Genomic DNA, 20,035 nt, shown 5'->3' with positions numbered 1-20,035 from the left:
TTTAATTTTGGCAAACTGCGCCTGTTCTGGAGCCCCGGCAGCGCAGCAGTTAAGAGATTGGCTGCTAACCGAATGGCTGGCAGTTCAAATCCACCAGCTGCTCCTTGGAAGCCCTATGGGGCAGTATCTACTCTGTCCTATAGGGTCACTGTGAGTTGGAATTGACTTGAAGGCAACAGGTTTGGTGTTTGGTGCCTGTTTCTAAATGGTTCTATTTTCTTAGTTCTCCAGTGAAAATCATACACAACTTGTATCCTTCTTTCTTTAAGCGTAGTCCAAAAAAGTGATTCTCAAAACTGTATCAACAGGGGAAAATGCCCTAAACCCTGATTTAATACTCAAGCTGAGCCTTCTAAGACAAAACAGACGCAAACTACGGATGATGATGGTTTTCAAGGAAGCCCTAGAGATCCTCTACACCAAAACCCAAACCCAAACCCATTGCTGTCAAGTTAATTCCGACTCATAGTGACCCTATAGGACAGAGTAGAACTGCCCCACAGAGTTTCCAAGGAGCGCCTGGTGGATTCAAACTGCCGACCCTTTGGTTAGAAGCCACAGCACTTAACCACTATGCCACTAGGGTTTCCAGAGATCCTCTAGGTATCCTAAATTTCCATAGAGCATCCCATGAAATACATTAGATTGAGAGGACAGAACACTAAGGCTGGCATTTGGGTAGACGAGTATATGTTTGCGCCCTGCCACTGATTGACAACACTGCCTCAAGTTTATCCTGCCATTGGTGGCTCAGTTTGATCACCTATGAAATGAAAGAAAAAAAAAGAAGTTTGTTCCCTTCCAGGACCACTAGGGAAAATATATGCTTTGAAGCTCTTGGTCTAAGCAGGACTAATGCCTACATTCATCTCCACCCCTCCCAGCCTCATCCACCACAAAATCTAGAAACATGAAGTTTCCCTGGAGATGAAACCTGTGGCAAAGTCTACACTCATCAACTCTTCACAGGAGTTTAGTTTGGATAATATTTGTCCTGACTTTCCTTATAGGATGTACTGACAGAATCAAAACTGTCTATTTTATTTTGGGGACAATTTCCTTCCCCTGACAAAGCAACCTCCTTCTGAGGAATTTCTGATTACTTAATCAGTTAACCATTTTGAATCCCATATTCCCTTATCAGTGGAGATCTTTGAAAACTAAGAGATGGGTGAAACGGCACAAAGGGAAGGAAGGGAGAATTCCCATGGAAATTTTAGGACGTGGACTTTAATCTGCAGATCACTTCACAGCAGTACACAATTCTCCCTCCGTCATCATTATAAGTTATAGACACAACTAGACAAAACACTACTTCTGCGGAAACATCGTTTTTCTATGGGGAAGTGCCAAGTGTTCCTCTGGAAAGTGACTAGTCAGCAAGGTTTCTATTGCAAATTCTTTCTCAATAAGTTACCACACTATACTTTTCTGATTATTAAAGTACATTCTCATCATAAAAACGTTTAGTATAAAGAATAAGATAAAAATTATACCTAATCCCTCCTCCCAGAGAGGAATCACTATTAACACTTTACAGACATTATAAATACAGTGGACCCTGTGAAAGCCAGAACTCAATGGGACTGCCTTGTTTCTCCAGGTCTTGCAAGTTTTTCGCCTTTGACAGGGTGCAGTCTTACCACTTTTGTATCGCTGTATTAACGGAAAATATTTGAGTTTTCCTTCTCTGACAGGTTTTCACCTTATACAGTTTCCGGCCTTCACAGGTTTTACTGTGTATATATATATTTACATATATAAAAAGATGAAGAGTACAATGTTATTTGTGTTACATGTAACTTTTTATGGATATATGTACAGTAAAACCTGCAAAAGTCAAAAACTGTAAGGTGGAAACCTGTCAGAGAAGGAAAACTCAAATATTTTCCACTAACAGAGCGAAAGAAAAGTGGTAAGACTGCACCCTGTCAAAGGCGGACTTATATGCGGTGAGACATTGCCTGAATGGACCTTATGAGGTGCATGGCTGTACACATATCCATAAAAAGATACACGTTACACAAATAACATTATATTCTTCATACCATTTCAAACCTGTCCCCCTTTTTTGCTAACATATTATTACCATATTTCTAGTTACCGCAATTATTAAATTGTCTTTATTTTCAAGTTTTAGAGGGGACTGGAAGTCATTCCACCTTTTTTTAAAGGTCCAACTTATCCCAACACTGTTTGACAGACCCAAAGATTACTAAGGTAGGTAGGTGCTTAGAGCAAAGAAGGTACAGTCACAAAACTTACAATTTAAACTTCTGATGCTATTGCTGAATAAAATTCAGTAAGTAGTTATATTTGTATGTGTGTTGAGAGCACTACTCTGTTAAATATAAACATTTAAAATATACAATTTTATAAGTGTACTGCCATTTCCTCATTTTTTAGATGTACCCATGATCTCAAAATTGGAAGTGACCTAGGGCTCTCTGGATCTCTGAAAAGCCTTACAGGCCTTCAGCGGGCCATTGGCATCCCTCCTTCACTGTGTGCCTAGCTAATGCAAGGGATGAACAACCAGAGATGGGTTTAAGGATGGTTCTAGCCCTAAATATTCTTTTTCTCTCTCCCCAACCTCTTCTCTCTTTGGACCCTCTTTTCTACTCAGCAGATCCTGACCTAGAGCACTTTCCTTACGTTCCTGTCCAGGCCTAATTATTTTCCAAGGAAGAGTTACTATGTGTACTTATAACTAGGGACCAGAAATACTTTTTTTTTTTTTTAAACCTTGGACAGGCTGACAGTCCTGTGAGCCCTCCTCTTTTCGCATTCTGATCCTCTACTCCTGCTTGCATGCTTAAAATACCAGTTAATGACCATCTCCCTCTCCCAGTTACCAGAATGATTCCATTTCCTGAGTTCACACAATGGCCCTAATGTTGTTTTGGGCTGTTACTATCTTTTTATGTATACTCCCTGGTTCTTCTGCTTGAAGCCTGTAATGTCTATTAACTACATACCTCAATATTCCTTTGTATCCAACAAAGCACCACACAATAGTAGACACTCAAAAAACTTGTGGATAATGTCATACTACCAAATGGATAGTTGAGGTGGCTAACTGACTTCCTAGAAGAGAATGAAGTAAAGTTTATTTTTACATCAAAGCTGCTATTGGTTACCACGGGCCACAAACTAATGAGGGGCCATCCTATATCGTTGGTAACATGCAAAAATCTCTCTAAGGCTATATTCTTTTTTCTAGTATTTCTTTTTTTCTTCATCTTTCTCTTCCCTGGCCTTATTCCAACACTTTCCTTTTTCCTTTCCTTCTTTTGCTTTTCCTTATTCAGTGACCTGAGCTTACCAGTCATCTAATACTCAAACTGCATTCCTGAGGAGCTTGGATCCATGTCTATACTAAAACTTCAGGTCCAAAGAGCCCTTTCTTCTACCTAACCTCCCATATCACCAAGTTTTTACTTGGTGCTGGGTAACAACAAGAGTGCCTTGGGCTACAATTTAGAAACTTACAGAGGACTTTTGTGAATTTGCACCACCCCGTGGCTGAAGTTACTAGCTGCAACCTCAGAAAAAAATACCACCACAACCACCACCAGCAGTTTGCTGTTGAGTTGATTCCAACTCATGGCAATCCCATGTGTGTCAAAGTAGAACTGTGTTCCACAGGGTTTTCCATGGCTGACTTTTTAGAAGTAGATCGCCAGGCCTTTCCTTCTGAGGTGCCTCTAGTGGACTCACACCTTCAACCTACCGGCTATCAGCTGACCACATCAACTGTTTGCACCACCCAGAGGCTCCACTGAAATAGGAAGTGGACATACATGAGTAAATGTAAAACAGGTATTTAAATCATAACAGATTTCTTGTTACGTGCTTTCGAGTCAGTTCTGAATCATAGTGACCCCATGTACAACAGAACAAAACACTGCCTAGTCCTGCGCGATCCTCACAATCGTTGCTATATTTGAATCCACTGTTGCAGCCACTGTGTCATTCCATCTCCTTAAGGGTCTTCCTCTTTTTCACTGACCCTTTACTTTACCAGGAGCCCTGGTGGTGCACTTTACCAAACATGATGTCCTTCTTCAGGGACTTATCCCTTCTGATAACATGTCCAATAGTCACAGTCAATAAAACACAGGCAAACATCTTTCTGGTATTCTCTGTTTCAGCTAAAATCCATCTGACATCAGCAGTGATATCCCTCATTCCACATCCTCTTCTGAATCTGGCTTGAATTTCTGGTAGTTTCCTGTTGATGTATTTCTGCAACCGTTTTTGAATTATTTTCAGCAAAGTTTTACTTGTGTATGATATTAATGATATTGTTCAATAATTTTCACATCCTATTGGATCGCCTTTCTTTGAAATGGGCGCAAATAGGGACCTCTTCCAGTCAGTTGGCCAAATAGCTGTCTTCCAAATTTCTTGGTATAGATGAGTTAGCATTACTCACCTATGCCAAGAAACAGATATGAAGGCTATATCATTGCCCCAAACAAGAAAATCTTGAACAACAGATACATCCTGTTCTATTTTAAGCCCTGTTTTTAAAAACTTAAAATAGGATGGAGAAGGATATATTTAGGAACATGGCGTCATGGTCTCACAGAATGAGATGATATTCAGAAAATTGTCCAAGAATTCATTCAGGCCAGTACTGTTCCCTAATGTACTTCTAAAGACTAAACAGTGCAGGCTATGGGGATAAAGTCCTTACTGCCTTATAGAAGAACAGAACATTATACATATGGTAGTATCGGATAGTAGTTTATTTCTTACATGATGAATATTCTTGGACATATCTATGTCCAGGAGAATGACAAAAGATAGAATTCATGGGACATAGGATATATACATTTTCAACTTTACAAGACCGCATACAGCTCTCCAAAGTGGTTGTACTAATATACAGTCCCACCAGCAGTAAAGAGAAGTCCATTATTCCACATCTTCCCTAACTTGGAAATCTCAGAATTAAAAAATTTTGCCAATCTGATGGCTGTGAAGAAGTATTTCATTATTGCTGTTATGTGTCTTTTTCTGCTTAATAGCGGGGTTGAGGGTTGTCTTGGTTATCTAGTGCTGCTGTAACAGAAATACCACAGGTATTTATTTAGGAGGTTAGAAGTCTGAATTCAGGGCACCGGCTCCAAGGGAAGGCTTTCTCTCTCTGTTGACTCTGGAGGAAGGTCCTTGTCATCAATCTTCTCAGCACAGTGACCCCGGATCCAAAGGATGCCCTATTCTCCTGGTTCTTGTTTCTTGGTAGTATGAGATCTCCCTGTCTCTCTGCTCTCTTATATTTCAAAAGACATTGGCTTAAGACACAACCTCATTTTGTAGATTGAGTCCTGCGTCATTAACATAACTGCCTCTAATACCTGCTTCACTTCATGATAAAAAAAAATAGAGGGGGGAAAATCACACAATACTGGGAATCATGGCCTAGCCAAGTTGACGTATTTAAGGGGGACACAATTCAATCCACAACATTCTACCCTTTGGCCCTCCCTTAAATTCATGTCCTTGCCACATGTAAAACATATTCACCCCATCATATCATACCTAAGGTCTTAAATCAACTCCAAGTCCAAAATCCAAAAATTCCTCTGTATTTGTGAAATCTAGAATACAAGTTATCCGCTTCCAAAGTACAATGGTGGAACAGGCACAAGCTAGATATTTCTATTACAAATGGGAGAAACTGGGGGAAAAGAAGTGATAACAGGCACTGTGCAAGTCAGCAGCAGCCATCTAAGATGCATCGATTGGTCTCAACCCACCTGGAGCAAAGGGGAATGAAGAATACCAAATACACAAAGTAAACATAACACAGGGTGGGGAGGAGGAGTGTGCTATCACATTAGGGGGAGAGCATCTAGGGTTACATAGCAAGGTGTGTATAAGTTTTTGTATGAGGAACTGACTTGATTTGTAAACTTTCACTTAAAGCACAACAGCAACAACAACAAAAAACTACTAGCATCTGTCACTCTCTTTTTCTGAAATTAAACACCTAAGGAATGCACAGATTCAGTTTCAGAATGATTTATTTAGATAATTGTTTTCTTAGGTACCTGCAATGACTCTATAGGGTGTAAAAGAATTGCAACCTGTGTATTAGCTAAATTCCTGGGCCTATTTTTTGCTCAAAATCACTGAGCTCTCCAGGGTAAGCCATAAAGTAACTTTGTCCAACATTTGTATTTGACTAAGGGCAGTAAAAATAAACTTTGGCAAAGCAGACAGTGTGCAAGAGCCACACTGCAGTTAGGAGAGTCTGTCTTTGGCATCTCTGGTGTCCTCAGTGGTACCTGCCCCTTTTTACCTCTCTAACTCCTTTCCTCCTCTCCAGACAGAAAAAAACTGGATTCTCATATCTACGCTTTAAGTGAAACCCTTCACTTCAATATGCTCATTCTTCCTGGGAAATTAATTTTAAGCCTTTTCTCTCTAATTAGAGGTTAAAAAAATAGGTAAAATGTGACACACATTTACTATACAGGGATAAAAGGCTTTGTCTTCTGCTAATGTTAGAAAAACAAGTAGATTTGGGGAACATGTTATTGGCCTGAACTACTGCAATAGCCTTTCCCCACATCCACTCTTGCCTCCTTTTAGTCTGTTCACAATTCTCCACACTGAAGCCAGACTGAGTTTTTCAAAATGATCTGTTTACTCTTTTACTAAAAACTATTCAGTGACTTCTCACCGCTAAGATCCAAGATCCTTAACAAGACTGCCAATGCCCTGAATAACCTGGTCCCTATTTCGCTCTCCAATTTCATCTTCCCCTACTCTTCCCTTTATGCTAGCTTCGACCACACTGGATTAGCTTCCTTCTTTCTTCTCTCAGGGCCTATGCTGTTCTCTGCCTGAAGCACCGTGTTCACTCCTTCATCCTGCTTTCCTCTTCCTTCACTACTGTTTGCCTATTTAACTCCTAATCATCATTCAGATTTTGGCTCAATAGCCACTTCATCAGTGGAGCCCTCTTTGACCTCCTCAATTCCTTCAGATTTCCCTGTTATATCCTTTTAAAATGTAAATGTTCTTCATGGTATTCATCTGTTTGCAACTATGTATTTCTGTGTTTTGACACCTGTCTCTCTTATAGAGCTAAACTACACTGAGAGCAGGAATCATGTCTGTTTTACTTACATTGTATCCCCAGGTCTAGGATAGCCACAGGTACTGGTAGAGACTTAGTAAATAACTGACCTTAATGAAGAGTCACAGTTGGTTGGTCCTCTTACCTGATTCTCTTTGCTTCTAGGTTCCCAGGTAACAAAAATTTAGAACTCATCTTCTCTGTGCCCTTCCTTTCTTTACTGTGGATCACCAGGTTGCTCTACCTGCCTTCCACCTCATTTAACCCTTGAAGCAGCTACAATGATTATCTGTGTTTTACAGAAGAGGGAATTAAAGCTTAGAGGTTTGTCCAAGTCACAGAGCTAATAAGTGACAGAGCTAGGATTCCAACATAGGCAATTGTCTTAGTTACCTAGTGCTTGTATAACAGAAATACCACAAGTGGATGGCCTTAACAAACAAATTTATTCTCTCACAGTCTAAGAGGCCAGAAGTCCGAAATTAGAGTGCCAGCTCCAGGGGAAGGCTTTCTCTGTTGGCTCTGGGGAAAGGTCTTTGTCATCAATCTTCCCCTGGTCTAGGAGCTTCTCAGCACAGGGACCCTGGGTCCAAAGGATGTGCTGTTCTCCTGGCTCTTGTTTCTTGGTGGTATAAGGTCCCCATCTCTCTGCTTGCTTCTCTCTTTTATATCTTAAAAGAGATTGACTTAAGACAAAACCTAATCTTGCAGATTGAGGCCTGCCTCATTAACATAACTGCCTCTAATCCTGCCTCATTAACATCATAAAAAAAAAAAAACATCATAGAGGTAAGATTTGCAAAGCATAGGAAAAATCACATTAGATGACAAAATGGTGGACAATCACATCATGTGAGAATCATGGCCTAGCCAAGCTGACACACATTTTGGGGGGACATAATTCAATCCACAACATTCCACCCTTTGGCTCCCAAAAATTCACATTCTTGCCATATGTAAAACACATTCACCCCATCATATCATACCAAAAATCTTAAATCGACTCCAAGTCCAAAATCCAAAAATTCCTCTTCATCTGTGAAATCTAGAATACAAGTTATCTGCTTCCAAAGTAGAACAGTGGGACAGGCACAGCTAGACATTTCCATTACAAATGGAAGAAATTGGAGGAAAAGAAGGGATAACAGGCATCAGGCAAGTCAGCAGAACACACTACATTAGCCCTCAAGGCTTGAAAATAATCCACTGTTCTCTGAGACCATTCAGACGACGGCCCTGACCTCCAGACTCTAGGTACTGACCATACTCTCTGGATTCTGCATGGAAGAACCTTGGCCCTGGGCTTCAGCTCCACCTTCCAGGCCCTACTGGAATGGCAACTCTTCTCCCTCATGCTTGGGTGGCCCCATTCTCCTAGTCCATTTGAGTGGTGACTCCATCCCTTGAGACCCCTGAGGTCGTGGCCCTACCCTTTAAGAATGAGGCAGCTCTGCTTCCTGTTTTCCTTGGCTCTTCAGCTTCTGCTTCCTGGCTTCAAAGCTCTTGATAAGTACCTGGAGGCACCCCACTCCACCAGCAAACTTCAGCAGTAAGGCACGCAGCTTTCTAGCTCCATGGGTTGGCTCCATGCTGTGTCGCATGGTCTCCTGGTTCTGCTGCTGCAGTTTCTATGCTGTGCTTCTCATTGTCTGTGCCATCTCCAGTGTAACAGCTCTCCTCACTTCCTTCTGAGTTCTCACCAGAACTGTCTTTGATGTGGATAATTCCACCAAAAGTGTCTTTAAGGAAATCGAGGCTTTTACTATTAGGAACTTTAAAATTCTTTCAGCCTCTATCCATTCACAGTTTTAAAACTGCTTCCACATTTTAGGTACCTGTTAGAACAGCACCCCACTCCTGGTACCAAATTCTGTCTTAGGTATCTAGTGCTGCTATAACAGAAATACCACAAGTGGATGACCTTAACAGAAATTTATTCTCTCATAGTCTAGGAGGTTAGAAGTTCAAAATCAGGGTGCTAGCTCCAGGGGAAGGCTTTCTCTCTGTTGGATCTGGGGGAAGGTCCTCGTCACCAACCTTCTCCTGTTAAGGATCTTCTCAGAGCTGGGACCCCAGGGTCTAAAGGATGCAGTATTTTCCTGGCTCTTGTTTCTTGGTGCTGTGAGGTCCTTCTGTCTCTCTGCTTGCTTCTCTCTTTTATATCTCAACAGAGACTGATTTAAGACAGAAGATAATCTTATAGATTGAGGCCTGCCTTATTAACATAACTGCCTCTAATCCTGCCTCATTAAGATCATAGAGGTAGGACTTACAACACACAGGAAAATCACATTATATGACAAAATAGCGGACAATCACGTAATGCTGGGAATCTTGGCCTAGCCAAGTTGACACACACTTTGGGGGGACACAATTCAATCCATAGCAGTAGTTGACCTCAAAATCCCTACGCCCTTAACCAAACCTATCTTTCATTAATGTTTCTCTTGAGTGGTTGATCTTTCTTATCTATTTTCTAAGAGCTGTTTATATTAGGAGGATTAGCCCTTTGTAATATTCTTCCATTTTGCCATCTATGTTTTGACATTGTTTAAGGTATTCTTTTGCCCTGCAGAAATGTTTGAGTTTCATGTAGCCAAAGCATTAACCTCTGCTCTATGCCTTCTGTATTTTGAGTCATGGTAGAGAATTTTGCCTTCCCACTCCAAGATTATAAAGGAATTCTCTCATTTTCTTCTAGTACTTTTATGGTTTTCATTTTTTCTATGTTAAGTATTTAATTCATTTGTAGTTTATCCTGGTATAGGGTATTGATTGAAGTTTATTTTTTTCTTCCAGATAGTTATCCAACTGTCCACACAATTTATTGAATAACCTGCCTTTATCATATATTAAGTTCCTATATGTGTTTTGGTTTTTTTCTGGACTTTCTATTCTATTCCATTAGTATACCTGTCTTGCCCATATGCTGGTACAATTTTTTCCAGTGAACAGTTTTTAATCTTTATCTTTGATTTCTCTATAGTATTTGGCACTGTTGCCTAATCCATTTTCCCTGATGTGCTAGATTACTGAGTAAGTGAGGAAACATGTACTTAGGGCACTAACAAAACATAGGCATCAAAATTATGAAGGGGAAATATATATATGTGTATATATATACACACAGATATATGTATACACACACATACATACACATATATATTAATGAGTAATTTTAAAATAATCAAATAGGTCATCATTGGAAAAACTGGAATTTTGTTGGATTTCTCTTTCATCTATCTTACAGCTTATAATATTTTTATTTTGAATCACATGGGAACCACCATAGTATTTTTAGTTACTTAGGGCTTGTGATGGTTAATATTATGTATCAACTTGGCTAGGCTAGAATTCTCAGGGGCTTGGCAGACACTATGTATCACCTCCCATTTTGTGATCTGATATGAGCAGCCAATCAGTTGGATGATGAGTTTCCTTGGGGGCATGGCCTGCATCCACGATAAAAATGAATGTTATGAGAAAGTTTGCTCTCTTTCTGATCCTGCAACCTTCTTGGCATCTGATCCTGATTCCTGGGAAGTAAGCCAACAGGGACTTCCAGCCTGTGACCTGATCTACAGATTTTGGATTTGTCAAGCCCCACAACCCCGCGAGCTAGCAGAGGTCTCCAGCCTGCCTTCTGACCTCCAAATTGTGGATTTGCCAACACCTGCAACCCCATGAGTCAACAGAGGCCTACAGCCTATTGCCTGACCTGCAGGTTTTGGGTTCCTCAGCTCCTGCAACCACATGAGCCAGCAGAGGTCATCTGCCTGTTATCTGCCCATGGATAAGGGACTTGGCAACCTCCACAACTGAATGAGCCATTTCCTTGAAGTAAATGTCTCTCTATACAGCTATATACGTTTCATTGCTTTTGCTACTCTAGAGAACTCAGACTAAGACAGAGTCCTAAAGAGTCTTAATCAGGCTCTACAACTTTCTCCTCCCAGTCTTTACTGCTGCTTCTCTTTCTTAAATCTACTTCTCCCTTTCTGGACTGCGGGCTTTTCCTGTGTCTCACCTGTTGTTGTTGTCCAACTGTCTATTCGTCACCATTTTTTTCCCCATTCAATCACCTTAGGCAATTTCAATGTCTCCTATGGCTTCAAAATTCCTATCAATCTGCTGCCGATTCCCTAATCTATATCTCTGGCCTAGACCTCTTCCTTGGATTTTGAATCTGCCTAGTGAACATCATCTATATATCCTATTTTGTTGTTGGTGGTGGATGCCATTTTTTTTTGAGTCATAGTGACCATATAGAACAGAACAGAACTGCCCAATATGATTTTCTAGGCCATAATCCTTACGGAAGCAGATTGCCAGGTCTTTCTCCCATGGAGCAACTGGGTGGGTTGGAACTGCCAACCTTTCGGTTAGCAGCCGAGCACTTAACTGTTGCACCATTGCACCTCAAACTCAACATATCAGAAACAAAGCCTGCTTTTTTTCCCTTCATGTCTGCTCTTTGCTCTGTTACTTCTCTTGGTGAGTAGCACCGTCATTCACCCAGTCAACCAAGCTGGACATTTGGGAATCATCTTTAATTCTACCACTTTATTCACTTTTCTCCCCATAAATAATTATTACTTCTTAAACACCCTAAACCCATTTCTTCTTCCCCATCCTCATTCCAACTACATTAGTTCAAGCCCTCATCATCATGCTGCAACTCCTGCCCTTTCTTTTTGTCACTTTCAGGCAACACCACTACCAGATAGTTCTAAAACCCAGATTAGTGATAACACCAGTCCCTAACTCAAAACGCTTCACTGGCTCCCAATGGCCTTTGGAGCAATGTACAAAGCCCTTCATGGTCAGACCTTTGTCTGCCTGTGCAACTTCATATACAGAGAACTCCTCTTTCTTGCTCTCTACACTCTAGTCACATTGACCTAACTGGCCATGCTATTTCATGCTTCTGGGGCTTTACATAATTTGCTTTTTTTGCTTGGAATTTCCTTCTCGTTATTCTCCAAGACTTAACTCACATCTAAGATACAACTATTGGTCTCTGTATGTCTGGAGCAAAACAGTAAGAAGGTAACCAAAGTCACAGAGAAGAAATAAGTCTACAAGGTTGATAGCCTACACGAGCCATGACCTCAACTACCCTGAGACCAGAAGAACTAGATGGTGCTCCACTACCACCACTGACCAATCTGACTGGGGACACAACAGATGATCTTGGTCAGAATGGGATAAAAACGCAGCTCAAAACTCTAATTCTTAAAAAAAACTCAGACTAACTGGACCATCTGAGACCAGAGAACTCCCTGAGACTGTTACCCCAAAGTGCTCTTTAAATCTAGAACCAAAACTATCCCCTGAAATCACCTTTTAGCTGAAAAGCAAAGTAACACAAAAAGTAAAGGATATTACCCATGAGATTGATGTTCTACTAAAAAAAAATTTGTAGTAGTCTAAAAAGTCAATATTTAATCCAAAGCAAAGATGAAAAGATAAGGGGGGCAGGAAAACTGGAATATGGAAATGGAACAACCAGACCACAAAGTGAATACTGACACAATGTGGAAAATGTAACTAATGTGATTGAGCAATTCGTCGGGAAACTGTCAAATGGGAACCTAACGCTTTTGTGAATTTTCACCAAAAACACAATAAAATATTGTTAAAAATAATAAAATAAAAAGAAATAAAACTTCTGGTCTAAAAAATAAAGATGTAATTCACCACTTTCCAGATACCTACCTCCTAATTCTTGCTAGAATTAACTAATCCCTTCTTGGAGCCCTCAGTGTACCCAGCACATCTCTGTTACTGTAAGTGTTATCTTCTGTTGGCATTATTTTTGTACACATCTCTCTCTCCACTGGACAGTAATCTTCTTCCTGAGGGTACATACTGTTTTATTACTCTTTGAATTACTAGTACCTGGCACCGTCCTTGATCCATAGTAGGGCTCAATAAATATTTGTTGAATGAATGAAGGAATGACATACAAGAACACTCTAGAAGTTTCAAGCTGTTTCACAGCCTTAGAAACCCAAATTTTCCACATGTAGAGAACGGCCCCATTATTCAGGAGCAGATTCGCACTAACCAAGCTCATACAGAAGATAAGAATGACAATTTATTAATTTCCAATGAGAAATATAACTGTCATATGTACAGAAATATTACCCTTGCATAACTAGCATATCCTGAGCCTGAAGGTCGGCCTACATGGAAAGCTGCATTATTTATTCTCAACAGGGAAGAATAACAATCTTATTCTGGGGGGGCAAAAAAAAACAAACTTACTCTTTTATGTATACAGATATACACAAAGCACAGAAAGAGATATGTAGCATATCTGTGGTATTAAAATTTCATGGAGGGTGGCAACTAGAAAAAAAAGAAAGTCTAAAAGGGCTCCTTGGGGGAAATAATTAAAAAAGAGAAACATTGGTTTAACCCCATACTGATTCTTTTGTAAGGAATCAGAATAAGGAATTAGTTTCAAAATCCAAATATTCAATGGCATCAGGCTGATTAACTTTCTCTACAATGTAATAGTCTATAAGGGGCAGTAATACTTGAAATTCATTGGCCAAGAATCTATTCCTCAAATGGGCACCAAGAAAGTTGGCTTCAATAAGGTCTAACTCTTCCATTATCTACTAACCCTTCCCTCTTTAAGACTGACTCGTTCTCTCTTTGAATGCACTAATATATATCCTGTACTTCTCTGGAGCCATTCTATCTTCTAAAGTAACTTCACATGTCTCGGCTGTGATCCATTCCCTCCTGAGGTTGTATAAAGCAGTGGTTAGGGTTTGGGGCTAAGAGTCAGAATCTCTATTATGCTGCCTACTTACACTGAGCATCAGTTTCTGCATCAGTAAAATGGGAGTAACAACACTTCCCTTAAAGATTTTTTTAGGGACTAAAATGAGAGAATACATAAGGAGAGCCTTGAACACAGTAGCTATTTTTAGTACCAAGTTGGGACAAGAACCCTGCTGTGTTATTCGGAAGGGTGTTTTTTGTGTGTGAGTGCATGATTAAATAGTAAAGGGTTTCAGAGAAAACTGTTGTCCTTGGCATAGTTACGGATACCAGAAAATTAATAAAGCGAGCAGACAAAAACTGAAAAATGTGTTTGGCTATGTAAAAATAACCAATTATACTCATTTATGTAAACAGCTTAACATTTAAGACCTAGTTATCAGGCAGCACAATAACAATTACATATACCATTACATATATGTCAGATTACCCTTGTAAATTTTACTTGATTACAATAGTAAAGTACTAACTCTATACTCTAAGGAACAGTCTGTGGTGTTAATTGCTCATAACTCGAAAGTCTGTTCACTGTGGAACACAGCTCCTGAGTTTGTTTTCCATTTGAGGCAAGGCTAGATTATCCATCCCGGAAGCATTTACCCTGTAACCTGTGAGATAATTTACACTTTCCTTAGTTTTCTGTAGTGAGGAAGATGCTGAAGAAGTGGACAGCAAAGGAAATTCTGTTTAATTCCCTGGTGCTCCGTAAACCTGCAGGACTTGTAGATAGAGTTCTTGTTCAAATAATGAAGAAAATTCTAATGCTGAGCACTAGTCAACCTATCTCAGCGCAACTTCTATACAAGTCCAGGGTTATTTGTGGCACAACTCTACAGTTAAAGTTACAATTATAATTTCCTTGCCCCCCACTATGAACTAGGTACTATATATACACACCTCATGATAGCCTTAAAAAACGCTTATGAATTAAGTATCTTTATTTTCATTTTATGAATGAGGAGAAAAAATGCACAGAAGGATAGTAACTTGCCTAATTCTTGAAGGTGGTAAGAGGTGAAGGCAGGATTTAAATTCAGGAAGGTTTCAAAGGCCATGCTTTTTCAGTTATATTAAACTGTGCCAGGTTCCTTATCAATCATATTTCAAGCATTTATTGGGCACTTATTTGTTACAAAAGAATACAGACTGCCTGTCACTGAATGATGCAAAATACTTTAGGAACCTGTTTTGATACACAAAAGGTGGAGGCCCTGTATCAGGCTGAAAAATATGCAGCTAGGCTGCCTAGATGGCATCTTAAAATTTTATAATAAAGAGAAGCCACTCACATCTGGGATCTTAACACTAGCAAGCGGCCATCCAAGATGCATCAATTGGTTTCAACCCGTCTGGAGCAAAGGAGAATGAAGAACACCGAAGACTCAAGGTAATTATGTGCCCAAGAGACAGAAAAGGCCACATAAATCTGAGACTACACCACCCTAAGACCAGAAGAACTAGTTAGTGCCCAGCTACACCCAGTGACTGCCCTGACAGGGAACACAACAGAGAACCCCTGAGGGAGGACAGCAGCGGGCTGCAGACCTCAAATTCTCATAAAAAGACCAGACTTAATGGTCTGACTGAGGCTAGAGGGACCCCGGAGGTCATGGTCCCCAGACCTTCTGTTAGCCCAGGATAGGAACCATTCCCAAAGCCAACTCTTCAAACAGAGACTGAACTGGACTATGGGGTAGAAAATGGTACTGGCGAGGAGTGAGCTTCTTGGATCAAGGAGACACATGAGACTATGTGGACAGCTCCTGTCTAGAGGGGAGATGGGAGGGCAGAGGGGGTCAGAAGCTGGCTGAATGGACACAAAAATAAAGAGTGGAGGGAAGGAGTGTGCTGTCTTATCGGGGGCAGAGCAACTAGGAGTATATAGCAAGGTGTATACAAATTTTTTGTATGAGAGACTGACTTGATTTGTAAATTTTCACTTAGAGCACAATAAAAATTTTCAAAAAGGGAAGCTACTCAGCAACATTTCTAGTTCACCTAATTTTTAGATTCTACCCAAAGCCTGGTGACTCATGAGAAGTATCCTGTACTTTCTGCAGATCAGAAAGAAGTCAATGGGGAAGGAAAAAGCAGAAAAGATAGGCAACAAAGGGCTGAATTCCTAGAACTCTGTTTAATGGCCATGGGATTATGAAAACTCTGATACCTGCTTTAGTTTTAAATAGTGAGAGGCAGACCCCAGTGCTTGAGAAATGGTTACCTGTAGACCTTTCATTTTTAAGTAGAGTAGCAGAAGGTGCTTCAACCCTTCCTATGCAGGCTGGCCACTGGAGAGGTAGATCAAGTTATATAAGGACTCTTGGAACCTTCTGGAGGGAAAAGGATTGATTCTGTAACTGCTTTGACTAGGGTGGCCACAAAAAGGGAAAGACAGGAGACAGCATGGGAAAGGAGCACTGCTCCTGAATGCAAGAGGCAGCAGCAGAGGCCAGGGAGGCTAGCTCTAAACTAGACCACTTGTGAGCCAAGGCTTCTGTGAAAATAATTGAGTGTGTGAACTCAAAGAGGTGAGAGCTAAACCCTACAGCCCTGAGCCTCAGGCTTTTGAGAGGTGCAGTTCTCTCCACTGAGTGTGTCATAGGAAAACACCTTGCCTTGAGAAGGCCCTACAGTTGGGAAAGGGCTCTGTTCCAGGACCCAAATCTCTGGCTAATTTATACTGCCTGGGTACATCTAAGAGTAAAATCTTAGATCTCTAGAAGGCATAGTTAGACTTTTGTACTTTCTGTTTTTATCCATTTTTAAACCAAACCACAGAGGGCCACCTCAGTTTTGGCAAAAATAGAGACGAAATGACATAAAGTTTATAAAGTCTTGGACATAGTCCTAAAACCCAAGACATAGTAGATAACAAGAAATAATAGAGAATCATTTCCATAGAGAGGGAGGCTCAGAAACTGCACTTCTGATTTTAACTACAGCAGCTTCAGCGGCTGAGCAGGAAATGTTGGGATATTTTGGTTTCAGTCAATATTAGCCATGTAACAGAGTTTGACAATAAGACACAATTTTCCTTGTTGGGTTTCTAGTTAAAAAGTCAGTTTCCTCAGTTAAGAAGGAAAGGGCTTAGAGAATGTGCGATAAGGTCAATTTTCAAAAATACTGGTCCAAATGGAATTATCTTGGATATTATTAATGTAAATTTCTAGCTTAAAGAAGACAAAAAAAAAAAAAAAAAAAAAAAAACCCAAACCCATTGCTGTAGAGTTGATTCTGACTCGACGACCTTACAGGACAGAGCAGAACTGTCCCCCTAGGGTTTCCAAGGAGTATGGTGGATTCAAACTGCCGACCTTTTGCCTGGCAGCTGAGCTCTTTACCACTGCACTGCCAGGGAGACAGAAGGAATTTTTCCATATTCCTTTGTTGTTAGGTGCTGTCAAGTCAGTTCCAACTCATAGCAACCCCATGTACAAAAGAACACTTCGTTTACAGAGATGTAAGACTTTCATAATCTAAATGGAAGAAATCAAAGGAATAACTGGAAAGTTGGGTATATATATATATATATATATATATATATATATATATATATATAGTTAATTTAATATCCCTTCCTGGTGCTCAATAAAATTGTTGAATGAAAGTTTACTGAAAACCACAGAACATGTGTTTGCCACATTGTGTTCCTGCACAGCTTGTCATGAAGTAGATCTTACCTCTAATTATAATTAAAAAGATATGAAGTACTAGAAAGAAAGTACAGCAAAAGGGTGACACTAGCTTTTCACAGGGTTGTAGAATTATTGATGATTTTTCATTCTTTGTCCTTTTTTTTTTTGGATCGTCCGTGTTCAACAATTTACTTGTACTACTTTTATAATCCGCAATTTAAAAAAGCTTTTCTAAAAATAAGTAATAAAACTGATCCCATTTCCCTTAGAAACAAAGTTATGACAGGGAGTAGTATTCCTGGTCAAATTTCAGGTGCTGATCCCTCTACAGTAGGTTAAGTTCCTTTATGTTCTCACAGTTGCCTACACTCACTTATAACTCATAACGTTATATACCTTTATTTCTTGTTTAATTGCTTGTTTTCTCTCCTAAAGTGTATGTCTGTGATGGCTCCACAGAAATATCAGATTTGAGCATAGTGCCAAAGCACAGACTGATAGCCAGACTGACAAAATATTTAACTTTTTGAAGTAATCATAAATAGGAAGTCCCTGGGTGGCACGAATGGTTAAGTGCTCAATTATCAGCTGAAAGGTTGGTGATTCAAACCCACCCAGAGAATCCTGGGAAGACAGGCCTGACCATCTGCTTCAGATAGGTCACAGGCTTGAAAACCTTATGGAGCACACATGGGGTTGCCATTGATCACAACTGACTCAACGGCAGCTGACAACAACCACCACAATCATAAATGATGTCGAGTTGGCCCCTGACTCATGGCAACCGCATGCACAATAAAATGAAACACTGCCCAGTCCTGCGCCATCCATTGTGATCCACAGGGTATTCGTTGGCTGATTTTCAGAAGTAATCGCCAGGCCTCTTTTCCTAGTCTGTCTTAGTCTGGAAGCTCCACTGAAATTTTTTAGCATCATAGCAACATGCAAGTCTCCACTGACACTGGCAGGGAATCAAATCTGCAAGAATTCTACCATTGAACCACCAATGCCTCAATCATAAATACTACTATTAATAATAATGATAAAAACCAAAACACACTGCCATCAAGTTGATTTCAACTCATAGAGATCCTATAGGACAAGGAAAAACTGTCCCACAGGGCTCCCGAGGTTGTAAATCTTTACAGAAGCAGACTGTCACATCTTTCTCCCACGGAGTGGCTAGTGAGTTTGCATCACTGACCTACTAGTTAGCAGCCGAGTGCTTTAACCACTATACTCCCAGGGCTCTTCTTACTACTAACAGTTAACATTTATTGAGTGTTTACTCTGTGCCTAACAACGACTCTCTAAGGTAGGTACAGATTTTATAGATAAGGAAATGGTGGCAATCATCTTTTAAATAAATACTTATATGTTGCTTACCACGTGCCAGGCACCAATCTAAACACGTTACAAACATTAATTTTTTAACCACCTAAAAGCAAAGACACAACTCAAAATTATATACATTTCTAAGACAGGCACTTCAAAATGTTAACACTTAAAAAAAAAAAAAAAAGATCAATTAGAGCCTCAATGTTATCTTCCAAGTTACAGAATGTCAGAATTTATGCATTTAATGATTATTTACTGCCGTAGAGATGAACCAAAGTTTGGTTCTGGCCTTGGTATATGCCTAAAATCTGTTATTGAGTTTTGGCTTTTAGAAAGATGGAAGAGCCAAAATGCCTGCTCTGGTGTCATTTCTGGGATCTCTGAACTTGTGCATAATCAACAATCATATGAGCATGTGGTTACCACCACATCTAATCAGCATAGCAATGTTTTAAGATGATGAAGGCATACTATTCAAATTTACTGTTAAATCTGAATATTCGCTTAAAATATAGGTAAACCATCTTTGATGTAAGTTGGTGTGAAAAATCTCCTGAAAGAGCTTTACCATTTTTCTCAACTGTGATGCAGTAATTGCACACAAAAAACCCAGAAATAACTGAAATAAAAATGCTAGTGAAGGCAACGATCTACAGCAATATTAAGCCTGCTTCTGAAAAAATTCAGAAAGCAGTGTAAGCAACGTACAAAGCTTTAGTTTGTGGGATTGCTTTGGTGAAACTGATCACACTAATCGTAATGGATCAAATTTTCAAGTCAAGGAGTTGACTAGGACCTTACCCTTGGAAAGGAAAGAAAGTCGAGTAAGTTGGTAGTAACATCATCGTTACCAGTATCCTAGGCTGGCATACCCAGCCAAAAAATATCTTGCTTCTTCAACAATTTAATTTGAAAGTGGGTATGTTTCATATTGCAAATACACAGTAGTGACCACAACTACAATGTAGTGACAGTGCTAAGGAATAATTGTAACTGCTCATAATGGCAAGCAAGGAATAATTGTAACTGCTCATAATGGCAAGCTATTAAAATATGGTATTAGAATTTTAAACGTAATCATAAAAAACAATTCAAAAATTTTTGACAGTATCTCAGATTTATTCTTATATCCCAGAAGTTCACTTTATCGTGGTAATATTCAGCTTCT

The 20,035-nt window shown here is 39.8% G+C and overlaps 1 protein-coding gene across 2 annotated transcripts in view; it reads right to left on the bottom strand.

Moving 5' to 3' along the window:
• ACACA (acetyl-CoA carboxylase alpha) overlaps positions 1 to 20,035 on the bottom strand; it is a 321,203-nt gene that overhangs the window by 297,996 nt on the left and 3,172 nt on the right. The gene's annotated exons all lie outside the window — the stretch shown is intronic.

Source organism: Elephas maximus, chromosome 19, assembly GCF_024166365.1.
Source record: "Elephas maximus indicus isolate mEleMax1 chromosome 19, mEleMax1 primary haplotype, whole genome shotgun sequence".
NCBI lineage: Eukaryota > Metazoa > Chordata > Mammalia > Proboscidea > Elephantidae > Elephas > Elephas maximus.
The sequence above is the reverse complement of the archived record's forward strand: the minus strand, read 5'-3'. Positions and strand labels throughout refer to the sequence as shown.